Source organism: Entelurus aequoreus, linkage group LG03, assembly GCF_033978785.1.
Source record: "Entelurus aequoreus isolate RoL-2023_Sb linkage group LG03, RoL_Eaeq_v1.1, whole genome shotgun sequence".
NCBI classification, from domain to species: Eukaryota; Metazoa; Chordata; class Actinopteri; order Syngnathiformes; family Syngnathidae; genus Entelurus; species Entelurus aequoreus.
Window position 1 is genome coordinate 42226177 of NC_084733.1, and position 12689 is coordinate 42238865.

At 44.6% G+C, this 12689-nt stretch overlaps 1 long non-coding RNA gene across 2 annotated transcripts in view; it reads left to right on the forward strand.

Annotated features, from left to right (window-relative positions):
- The first annotated feature begins 415 nt into the window (after positions 1 to 415).
- The window catches only part of LOC133645660 (uncharacterized), a 39762-nt gene continuing 27488 nt past the window's right edge, over positions 416 to 12689 (forward strand). For both annotated transcript variants that reach the window (XR_009825167.1, XR_009825166.1), the window contains exons 1-2: positions 416 to 476; positions 11324 to 11449. This is a non-coding gene — a long non-coding RNA (uncharacterized LOC133645660). The remainder of the gene's footprint in view (positions 477 to 11323; positions 11450 to 12689) is intronic.

The following is a 12689-nucleotide window of genomic DNA, read 5'->3' on the forward strand; positions in this document are numbered from 1 at the left end:
TAATAGGCTGCTTTTGGTTGTGCATGCATATGTTGTCAAATGATTTGAAATACATGTGCAATTTTCATCATCATCAATGTGCATTGTGAAACTTAGAAAAATACCATTAGATGGTATCTAATGGCGATTGCGCTCTGTGTGCGTGTGTGTGTGTGTGTGTGTATTCTCGAAGCATGGCCAGCCCGGATCACAAGAACTGTATCAAAGCGCCAGGCCACCATTGGAAATGTCTTCTCACAGCAGGAGGTTGCGTGATTGTTGTTGCATCCCAGCTCTCTTTGAATTTCCGCCTCACTAACAGGGCAGTGTGCCTACATGGAAGTGGCGACAACACAGCCCCGACTTTCAACTTTTAGTCTTTAATTCCTCATCCCCCGCCCCCTTTTGCCCAGCTAGTGCCTCTCCGCGGAGGAGAAGATAACAGACGAGATGCAGGACTGCGGGTGTACGTGGACAAACGTGGAGGTGAACGCGGGGTCAGTGTGCATTATTGAAGCAGCTGTTGCACGTTGGGGTTTTAAGTTTATGGTGATGCGTACTTGTAGAACATGTAGCCCGGAGTCGCGCACAACAGCTGAGCACAACAGCTTTGCACATAAATCAAGCGCCTGCTTAATAGATGTTTAACTAAACCACCTCATTTGAAACAGTTTGACCCCGGTTTGCTAAAACACAATGTGAGAACTCCCTGAGGATTAGGCCCTGACCTTGCCGGGGAATGGAGGGAACGGGCCACATCGGCTATAAAGGAGGCGGCCATTGTGCCGTCCAGGCTTGGGGGAGGACAGTGCTGGTGAGATACATGCCAGTGGGTGGAGATAGCCTTGTTATAACGACATCTTGATGGAGCATCTTTCCCACCCACTGGAGCAGCACCGGCTCTGTATGTATTTTAATGAGGCTTTGTGTCAGCCCACATGCAGCCCCTGTGCTGACAGGGAACGTGTTAGCAACATGCTCAGCCTTTGTCACGGCACCCTATCACATAATCGACTGGTCAACGAGATGAATTCTCCAGACTCTTATGTGTGTGTGTGCTCCCATATGTGCAGGGGATGTAAATAACGGGTGACCTTTCTTTGGCAGACAAAGTTGGCACTGCATGGCGTAAGGTGTTTTTTTTTTTTTAAAGACTACAAAGACACAGTCAAGCCTGGATACAAAACAAATCCACAGTTTTCAAGTGGACTCCTGCATAGTTGTCCTGGCGATAAAAAGGCCTTTTATTTAGGCAGGAACACATGTTTTTACTCCAAATTCAGTCCCTCCAAGATTTTGCGGGCTTTTTTCGTCTATTAATGTGGCTGAAAATGCCTGAATTGGCGGTATTTTTTTCTAAACATTTTGGCAAAGGTTGCAATGCATTGAGGTTAAGGTTACAAGGAACACTTAAAACATTGATAACAAATACATAAAATCACAAGTTGATTCAATAGAATTATTTATTCATTTGAAGATTTGATTATTACACAAATAAACATCTTTTACCAAATGAACACACAGTAAAGTACATACAATTGGTACTGTTGAGTACCGGTATCAATTCCCGGGTACCAGGAGTACAGTATGTGAAAGGTATTCTGTGATATTTGCTCCTAAAGCAGTCCGGTGTGATGCCTTGGTTGCGCATGTGTTTTTTTTGCCATACCAGAATATGATGAAGCGTATGTAGCACTTGGCTTCATGTAACCATGAAGCCAAGTGCTACCATGAAGGTGCATGTCATGGGAGACAAGGAAAGACTGGTGTGTTGTTTCCTTTAATGTTAATAAGCTTACAATGTTATGCAGAGGTATAGGTATAACAATTTTATAGACACATTATCCCATTTAATGTCACTGTGGAGAGAGGGGGGGGGGGCTCAAAATATTGTCTTTTTTCTAGGGGGGACATAACAGAAAATATTTGAGAAGCACTGACCTAAAGAAATGCTAATACATCAGTTGAGGAATATGTGTAAATTATTTTATAACATGTTCTGGTCGATTCAATAGAATCAACTTGTGATTTTATGAATTTGTTATCAATGTTTTAAGTGTTCCTTGTAACCTTAACCTTAATTACCCCCAAAATTGGAAAACAAATATTTTATTGATCTTTTAATCATTTTATACCACACAGAGTTAAAAGTAGACACTAGGGGCATGACGTACTAAAGTTTGCATGTGTTTTAATACATGAAAACTTGATAGCACACACAAAGCGGATCTACTAAACTTGTGCGCACAAGATTTTGTCTTGTGAGAAAAATAATGAGCGCCATCCATTTAGTGTGTCTGTCTTCATGAATACACAGTATATATACTGATCATCAGAACGCCCACAATAGGAGAAAATGAAAATATTAATATTTTGTACATGGTGTGTGATTTATCAAGACTAAAACTGTTCTGCGGCTGCTGTTTCGCGTCTTATTTAGTATTCCTAGAAAGGATGTACAAGCTGGCAGTTGTGCAGACACAGCTGTGAGAAAAAAAGGCTCTGAAGCTCTGTCGTACGTATTCTTGTCAACATATATGGACTGTCAAAAATAAAAATTATTAGACTTGACAGCTATTCAGCAACATCATTTTATAATTTTATAGCTGCTGGATGACTCAGGAGACTTATTTAAACTAATGCAATTGATACATTTTGGTTTCGGTTGTTTTTTTTAATGTATTAGTTTTTTCATCCTAAAAATCTTCCTGTAATATACATTTTCTTGTGTCTGGAACATTCCAACACACACTCACATTTAGTGCCAGAATCTCCCAGGGCGCACATATAGCACGCTAAAAAAGCTTCTTCGTAGATGCACTGCAGAACTGCTTCTAAAATGCACGGAAAAATGTCTGATGCATGTTTCAAAACATAACAAAACGGCACAGGTAAAGGGGCATGATGATTAAGTGAATGTGCAGTAGATAAGTGTCTCCATGGTGAAATCACATTCAAATAAGGCGGTCTCCACCACTTTTGAAACTTGTTATCAATTGTACACTCTGTTTTAGTAGATTATCGACAACACGCCCATTAATAGTACACACAATTTTATAGTTTGCACATGCTGTTTGGCACATGGTATTTGGATCTTACCATGTGTTGGGTGTTTTTTAAAGAGCTCCATGTGACTACAAAGACCCAGTCAAGCCTGGATACTAAACAAATCCACAGATTTTACGGAACAGCCGAAATAGTTGCCCTCACAATAAAATTGCCTTTTGTTTTAGAAAGAACAAACAACATTTTTATTTCTAATTCAGTCTGTCCCGGATTTTGCAGACTTTCTCCGTTTAAAAAGTGTTTGGTCATCTTAATCATTCATTTACGTTCAAAAGCATTTGTGAACCGATATTTATTAGTACCATATTGTTCGATGAATGTGTCTATTTTCATACACAAGGCACACCGGATTATCTATCCATTTTCTACCGCTTGTCCCTTTCGGGGTCGTGGGGGGTGCTGGAGCCTATCTCAGCTGCATTCGGGCGGAAGGTGGGGTACACCCTGGACAAGTCGCCACCTCATCACAGGGCCAACACAGATACACAGACAACATTCAAACTCACATTCACACACTAAGGCCAATTTAGTGTTGCCAATCAACCTATCCCCAGGTGCATGTCTTTGGAGGTGGGAGGAAGCCGGAGTACCCGGAGGGAACCCACACAGTCGTGGGAAGACCATGCAAACTCCACATATAAAGACCCCGAGCCCGGGGATCAAACCCAGGACCTTCGTATTGTGAGGCAAATGCACTAACCCCTGCACCACCGTGCTACCCTACCGGATTACAAGGCGCAAAAAAGGGATCATGTTATATATATTTTTTTCTACATTTAAAACATTTCTTGTGGTCTACATAACATAATGGTAGTGGTTCTTTATAGTCAAAATGTTGTATTGATTATGTTAAACAGACCATCTTCAAGCCGCTGTCTGACTGTCTCTTCAGTATGCGCCGATTGTTGGGCGGTATTATTTACATGGCTCCACTTCGACTGCGTCAGCCATGTTGTATTTTTTAGTACTTCCATATGGAGTCTACTGAAAGATGAAGTTAGAACTGTACGCTACTTTATATTCGAAATGGCAACAGCAGATAGAAAATAGAGAAAAAGGAGCTTACTGACTACTTCGCAAACAGCAGGTACAATAGGTAAGAAAAGTTGGTTTTGCATAATAGGTTAAAACAAAAACGCAAGATAATATGTCTCCTAATTGGTGCCATTTTGGGGTCCTTATACACACACACACACACCATCATAATACCTCTATGTTGAAGCACAGTACGTCTGACTACTGTAAACGTAATGATCCAACGATCCATCAAGCGCTGCGGCTTCGTAGCTTAACAAAGTCACACTGAAACATTTTTGACAGATTTTTGAGCGCCGTGTGAAATGGTCTTTATTCTCAATGAAACATCAACGTTTAGATCTTGCTTGCTTACCAGTTCTGGCTAGCGTCATTTATTGAACAGGCGTCCATACGTATCTTTTATGTGTGACTGCTATCTACGGGTCACACTTATCATTACATCATGTACCAAATAAAATTACTTCAAGGTCAGTAAGCACAGCCAGAATTATTACGTACATTAGGCGCAGGTTATAAGGCACACTGTTGATTTTTGAAAAAAATAAAAGATTTTAAGTGCACTTTATAGTCAGAAAAATACCGTAAATAATAAATGATCTGTATTTATATTGCGCTTTACTATACCTGGAATGATACTCACCCATTCACACACACATTCACACACTAATGGTAGTAAATGAGAGAGTATGAGAGATTATCATCTCACTTCAACAACTCTGTCATGTAAATGCTGCCAGTTTGCCAGGTCAGCATTGAAAATGAAAATCTGTTTTTAAAGGTCTTACCCTAGAAATAAATGCTGAATACATATATAAATACATGTAAACTAGGAAGTGAGTATGCTGGTGTGTTGCTAAATGTTTGTATAATACATTACATACATACAAAATTGAAGCTGATTGGTGCGGGGAAGTTATTGGCATTGGATTCAGTTTTGAGGCCACACATAATTTGCGGGGATTGGTTGAATTTGCGTGAATTGGAGCGATTGCGACATCACAAAAACCAGGAAGGACTGTCGATTGCTCCTATTGAGACCAAGTGACTGTTCATCACGTAGGAGGTAATTTATTTCTCTATTGTGTACCAGGCAGGATGCTATTCAGATGTTTTTTCTTGGTTACAGAGCATGATCAGAGGAAGTGCAGGGCCAGATCCTCTTCATTCTCTATTGTAGGCCTAAATAGAACGTTAAGGAATGGCTGCAGAGAATATTAAAATGTAGACCCTGCCAGACTGCTGTGGCACAGTGAGGAGATACTGAAGCCATTCCATCTATTTGTAGAAGCATGCCTTTTCTTCCCCTTTTAAGACCACATGTCTGTCCAGCCGGGGTGAGAGAGGAATTGAACGACTGAGAAAGTGTAATAAGTGGGAGGAGTTTGAAGGTAAATGAGTGATTTGTTGTCACAAGTGGTGGGTGGGTGAAGGTTTTTCTAGGGGAGCACAATGGTTCATTTACGAGCGCATCCAGAGCACCAACCCCTCCCAGTGGCCCCCGGAAGTGCTTCATTTTGTTTGGAGGACAGCTGCACGGTCCCATTTGTCTTCCCTTTGCCTTTTGATTGGCCTGGCACCATTGAAAGGAGCACGAGCAGCCATTGTTTCAAACAGAGGCTGGCATGCTATCAGCAAGGAAAAATTGGCTGGAGGGAGTCAACAAAGACAGCCAGATGCCAACAACGTCCATAGACAACCAACCCTCACACAAGGCAAGTGTTCACACAGAAGCTTATTAGGAGACATTTAAAACAGTAGCAGAATAATCATCATTCAACCTGGAACTCAATCACTGATTTTGTTGTCAAGGACTATCACCGTTATGCCAAAACAGCCTCATGACATCACCAGTGGATGCTTCACCAGATCTGAATAAGTATTTATGTGCACGTCAATACCATTTCTAAAATAATTGACTACTTTTTCTGTCTCTCAGATTTGTTTATGATTTAAAGGGGCCCTAATATGCAAAACCAACTTTTATTACCCTCCTCTCTGAGCTGCCACCTTACCGTGGTAGAGGAGTTTGCGTGTCCCAATGATCCTAGGAGCTATGTTGTCCGGGGGCTTTCATGCCCTCTGGTAGGGTTTCCCAAGACAAACAGGTCCTAGGTGAGGGATCAGACAAAGAGCAGCTCGAAGACTTCTATGGGAATTAAACAACAAAGACTCAGATTTCCCTCGCCCGGACGCGGGTCACCGGGGCCCCCCTCTGGAGCCAGGCCCGGAGTTGGGGCACGATGGCGAGCGCCTGTCCCCATGGGGCCCGGCCGGGCACAGCCCGAAGAGGCAATGTGGGTCACCCCTCCAATGGGTTCACCACTCATGGGAGGGGCCATAGAGGTCGGGTGCATTGTGAGCTGGGCGGCAGCCGAAGGCAGGGCACTTGGCGGTCCGATCCTCGGCTACAGAAGCTAGCTCTTGGGACGTGGAACGTCACCTCGCTGTGGGGGAAGGAGCCTGAGCTAGTGCGCGAGGTAGGGAAGTTCCGGCTAGATATAGTCGGACTCACCTCGACGCACAGCAAGGGCTCTGGAACCAGTTCTCTCGAGAGGCGACGAGCTGGGGTGGCAATTCTTGTTTCCCTCCGGCTCAAAGCCTGCACGTTGGACTTCAACCCGGTGGACGAGAGGGTAGCCTCCCTCCGCCTTCGGGTGGGGGGACGGGTCCTGACTGTTGTTTGTGCTTACGCACCAAACAGCAGTTCAGAGCACCCACCCTTTTTGGATGCGCTCGAGGGAGTACTGGAAAGTGCTCCCCCGGGTGATTCCCTTGTCCTACTGGGTGACTTCAACGCTCATGTTGGCAATGACAGTGAAACCTGGAGAGGCGTGATTGGGAAGAATGGCCGCCCGGATCTGAACCCGAGTGGTGTTTTGTTTTTGAACTTTTGTGCTCATCACAGATTGTCCATAACGAACACCATGTTCAAACATAAGAGTGTCCATATGTGCACTTGGCACCAGGACACCCTAGGCCGCAGTTCCATGATCGACTTTGTAGTTGTGTCATCAGATTTGCGGCCTCATGTTTTGGACACTCGGGTGAAGAGAGGGGCGGAGCTTTCTACCGATCACCACCTGGTGGTGAGTTGGCTGCGATGGTGGGGGAGGATGCCGGACAGACCTGGCAGGCCCAAACGCATTGTGAGTGTCTGCTGGGAACGTCTGGCAGAGTCTCCTGTCAGAGAGAGTTCCAATTCCCACCTCCGGAAGAACTTTGAACATGTCACGAGGGAGGTGCTGGACATTGAGTCCGAGTGGACCATGTTCCGCGCCTCTATTGTCGAGGCGGCTGATTGGAGCTGTGGCCGCAAGGTAGTTGGTGCCTGTCGTGGCGGTAATCCTAGAACCCGTTGGTGGACACCGGCGGTGAGGGATGCCGTCAAGCTGAAGAAGGAGTCCTATCGGGTTCTTTTGGCTCATAGGACTCCGGATGCACCGGACAGGTACCGACCGGCCAAGCGGTGTGCGGCTTCGGCGGTCGCGGAGGCAAAAACTCGGACATGGGAGGGGTTTGGAGAAACCATGGAAAACGACTTCCGGACGGCTTCGAAGCGATTCTGGACCACCATCCGCCGCCTCAGGAGGGTGAAGCAGTGCACTGTCAACACCGTGTATGGTGCGGATGGTGTTCTACTGACCTCGACTGCGGATGTTGTGGATCGGTGGAGGGAATACTTCGAAGACCTCCTCAATCCCACCAACACGTCTTCCTATGAGGAAGCAGTGCCTGGGGAATCTGTGGTGGGCTCTCCTATTTCTGGGGCTGAGGTTGCTGAGGTAGTTAAAAAGCTCCTCGGTGGCAAGGCCCCGGGGGTGGATGAGATCCGCCCAGAGTTCCTTAAGGCTCTGGATGCTGTGGGGCTGTCTTGGTTGACAAGACTCTGCAGCATCGCGTGGACATCGGGGGCGGTACCTCTGGATTGGCAGACCGGGGTGGTGGTTCCTGTCTTTAAGAAGGGGAACCGGAGGGTGTGTTCCAACTATCGTGGGATCACACTCCTCAGCCTTCCCGGTAAGGTTTATTCGGGTGTACTGGAGAGGAGGCTACGCTGGATAGTCGAACCTCGGATTCAGGAGGAACAGTGTGGTTTTCGTCCTGGTCATGGAACTGTGGACCAGCTCTATACTCTCGGCAGGATCCTTGAGGGTGCATGGGAGTTTGCCCAACCAGTCTACATGTGCTTTGTGGACTTGGAGAAGGCATTCGACCGTGTCCCTCGGGAAGTCCTGTGGGGAGTGCTCAGAGAGTATGGGGTATCGGACTGTCTGATTGTGGCGGTCCGCTCCCTGTACGATCAGTGTCAGAGCTTGGTCCGCATCGCCGGCAGTAAGTCGGACACGTTTCCAGTGAGGGTTGGACTCCGCCAAGGCTGCCCTTTGTCACCGATTCTGTTCAATACTTTTATTGACAGAATTTCTAGGCGCAGTCAAGGCGTTGAGGGGATCCGGTTTGGTGGCTGCAGGATTAGGTCTCTGCTTTTTGCGGATGATGTGGTCCTGATGGCTTCATCCGGCCAGGATCTTCAGCTCTCGCTGGATCGGTTCGCAGCCGAGTGTGAAGCGACTGGGATGAAAATCAGCACTTCCAAGTCCGAGTCCATGGTTCTCGCCCGGAAAAGGGTGGAGTGCCATCTCCGGGTTGGGGAGGAGACTTTGCCCCAAGTGGAGGAGTTCAAGTACCTAGGAGTCTTGTTCACGAGTGGGGGAAGAGTGGATCGTGAGGTCGACAGGCGGATCGGTGCGGCGTCTTCAGTAATGCGGACGCTGTATCGATCCGTTGTGGTGAAGAAGGAGCTGAGCCGGAAGGCAAAGCTCTCAATTTACCGGTCGATCTACGTTCCCATCCTCACCTATGGTCATGAGCTTTGGGTTATGACCGAAAGGACAAGATCACGGGTACAGGCGGCCGAAATGAGTTTCCTCCGCCGGGTGGCGGGGCTCTCCCTTAGAGATAGGGTGAGAAGCTCTGTCATCCGGGGGGAGCTCAAAGTAAAGCCGCTGCTCCTCCACATCGAGAGAAGCCAGATGAGGTGGTTCAGGCATCTGGTCAGGATGCCACCCGAACGCCTCCCTCGGGGAAGACCCAGGACACGTTTGGAAGACTATGTCTCCCGGCTGGCCTGGGAACGCCTCGGGATCCCCTGGGAGGAGCTGGACGAAGTGGCTGGGGAGAGGAAAGTCTGGGCTTCCCTGCTTAGGCTGCTGCCCCCGCGACCCGACCTCGGATAAGCGGAAGAAGATGGATGGATGGATGGAACTTTCATTACCCATTTGGTACCTGCTGTTGTGCATTTGGGCTCTGAAGAAGTCCCGACAATTTGAAATCAAACCGAGGGGGCATTGCGAGAATATTCATAAAGCAATCTTACCTTCCTTCATACTTCCTTCAAACCAGCCATTTGTTATCCATCCCATATGTTACATCAGTGGCTATCTCCATACAAGGTAAAGATTTACCCAAAGAGCTTTGCATGAGTCTGCCAATAAATTCCTTCTTTTTCTCTATCCTCTTGTTGTGGGGCAGACTGGCTCAAAAATGCATATGGATTCTCCGCTGTTGCCATTTTTAATACAAAGTAACGTATAGTTCTAACTTATATCTGTCAGTAAACTCGATATGGAAGCGCAAAAAACTACAACATGGCTAACCGAGAGAAGACGCAATCGAAGTGGAGGCACGTGAATAAGACCGCCACACAACTGATACGTAGGGGTGCTGAGAAAATAATCAATTTTTATGACTTCAGTTCGCATTTTTTCAATAAAACCTTTCAATTCACACTTTCATTCTCATTTTGCTACGAAAATAATTCCATGTAAAGCGGATCAAACTAGAGTAAGATTTGGGGAAAATAAATCTTGTTGTCAGTAGACCATAAGGCGCTATATAAACCCTCTCTCAGCGCAGACGTGATCACGTGAACACAGCATTGCCGTTCTCGCGACATGCTAGTTAAGCTGCTACCAAAACAAATATCCAGGTCACTGTCAGGTTTGTCACTGACAGTTTAGTTATGTTTTGGTTTCCCCTCTGTCTTTATTTCCTGTAAGCGCTCTTATTTTGGTTCAGTTTCCTGCTAGTCTCTCTGAGCGGTGTTCCCCTCAGCTGCGACTGATTGACACCAGGTGTGGCCAGGTGCCAACCAGCCAGCTGCTATTTAGACCTGCTTTGACCTCCAGTCAGGGCTGGAGTATTGATTGTCGATGTGATTGTCATCACTACCTGTCGATGTCGCTAAGACTTGTCGATGTCAGTGTAGCTGTATGCGGTAGCGGTAAGCTGTATTCTGTAGCTATTTGTAGCTTGCTGTCTTTTTGTTTCTCTGTTTCTAGTTCCTGTTTTCCTGACATACTGTTTCCTGTCTCCTGGTTCCTGGCTTGTGTATTTTTTTATTATTTTATGGACATTAAATCATGTTTTCCTGTACCAAACCTGCCTTCTCCGCATCTTGGGGTTCGTCACCAAAACGTTGTGACAGTCACTGCCAAATTAATTTAAAATACACACTTGATCGTAGATAAACCTACGTTTCCACTGCTTGATTCAGGTCGATTGTGTTTTAACATTTAGGGGGCGGGCTGTAATGAAATCAGAAGACATACTCTGTTGGCGGTGATGAAAAATGATGTAGCGGCTGGGTACAGGTTCTGGTCATGGCTTTGACTGGTGGGTAGGATTTCGGTACAAGGAAGACATGTGTTGTGGTGGTGAAAGGTTGTTTGAGGGTCAAAATCTATGCACAATGTTGACCAAAGAACCACCATTACATGATTCGTAGTCCACAAGAAAGACTTTTAAATGTGGAAAAAAAAAACACATACCTTTTAGGTTTCGAGCATACCCTGAGTTACGAGCTTTTTCAGTCAGTTGAAGTAATATTTTTGTGTGTTTTGTGCCGTTAGAGCAATAAAAAGTTGATATATTGTACATGTCTACTCAGTGTACACAAGAAATAAACATAAGCTGCCACCAACATGCTTCACTGTAGGTATGGTATTGGCCTGGTGATGAGGGGTGCCTGATTTCCTCCAAACATGACGCCTGGCTAAGAGTTTAATCTTTTTCTCATCAGACCAGAGTATTATGTTTCTCATGGTTTGAGAGTCTTTCAGGTGCATGTTGGCAAACTTTTTACTAAGAAATGGCTTCTGTCTGGCCACTATACCATACACGCCTGATTGGTGGGTTGCTGCAGAGATGGTTGTCCTTCTGGAAGGTTCTCTTCTCTCCACAGAGGAATTCTGCAGCTCTGACAGAGTGCCCATCGGGTTCTTAGTCAACTCCCTGACTCGACTAAGATGAAGGCAGCAATGTACAGAGACATCCTGGATGAAAACCAACACTTCCCATCCAACCAGAGGTACATCAACAAATTATTGAGCAAAGGTTGTAAATGTATATGTGTTTTTTATTTTTAATAACTTTGCAAACAAATTTTTTTTATTTTTTAATTCACACCGTCATTATGAGGTGGTATGTGTAGAATTGTGAGGACAGGGAATGCATTTATTCTATTTTGGAATAAGGCCGTAACATAACAAAACGAGGAAAAAATGAAGTGTCCTTTGTGTTGCTTTTCATACAATATTTATTATTTAATTTTTTTTTTTTAAAGACGTTACATATATATATATATATATATATATATATATATATATATATATATATATATATATATATATATATATATATATATATATATATATATATTGTTGTGCTTGTAGCGTGACAGCAAGACAACTTGAAGTATCGTTGACACACAAAAACGTGTGCGTCGTTTATTCATCAAGAACCAGCAAGAATTAACGCTTACATCACACACACTCAAAAATGGCGGAAACAACAAACCCCCACCTTTGGGTGAATCTCCTGACGGCCACTTAAAGGGGCCGCGCCAAATTAAAGCTCACACTCACATTCACACACTAGGTCCTTAAATCAACCGCTACAATATATATATATATATATATATATATATATATATATATATATATATATATATATACATATTTGCCACAATTAGAAGTTAAACTTTGTAAAACACTTCCGCACAAACCAAATTAAATGTCGGCTTTCATTAACTTTATAAAAACGAACGGAATGGCCGCCGTACTGAGTTTAAACAGGTGAGAAAGACCATAAATTACTTAAAACACTGTGGTGTTGTCCTGAAGGTTTGAACTAGGGAGAGGTTGGGTCACAATGATTAATGCACATAAGAACTGATGGAAAATGTCTGTGCGGAAAAGAGTGTTTGTGTCCATTTTGTGTTGAGCTGATTGAAGACGCATAATGTTTAAAAACAAACAATGGCTGTAATCAAACAAATTGTCCATTCCAGGTGTAGATTTTAGTAATACATTTTTTTTTTTTTTGGGATTAATAGTTAACTATGGAAAATGGGATTAATCACGATTAAATAATTGAATTGATTGACAGCCTTTATCTTGATAATAATAATAAAAAAACAATAATAATTGTTTAATTTATAAGCACCTGTCAAAAAACCTAAAGACTCTCTACAGCAGTGGTCCCCAACCACCGGTCCGGGGACCGGCACAGGTCCGTGACGCATTTGCTACTGGGCCGCACATAGACAT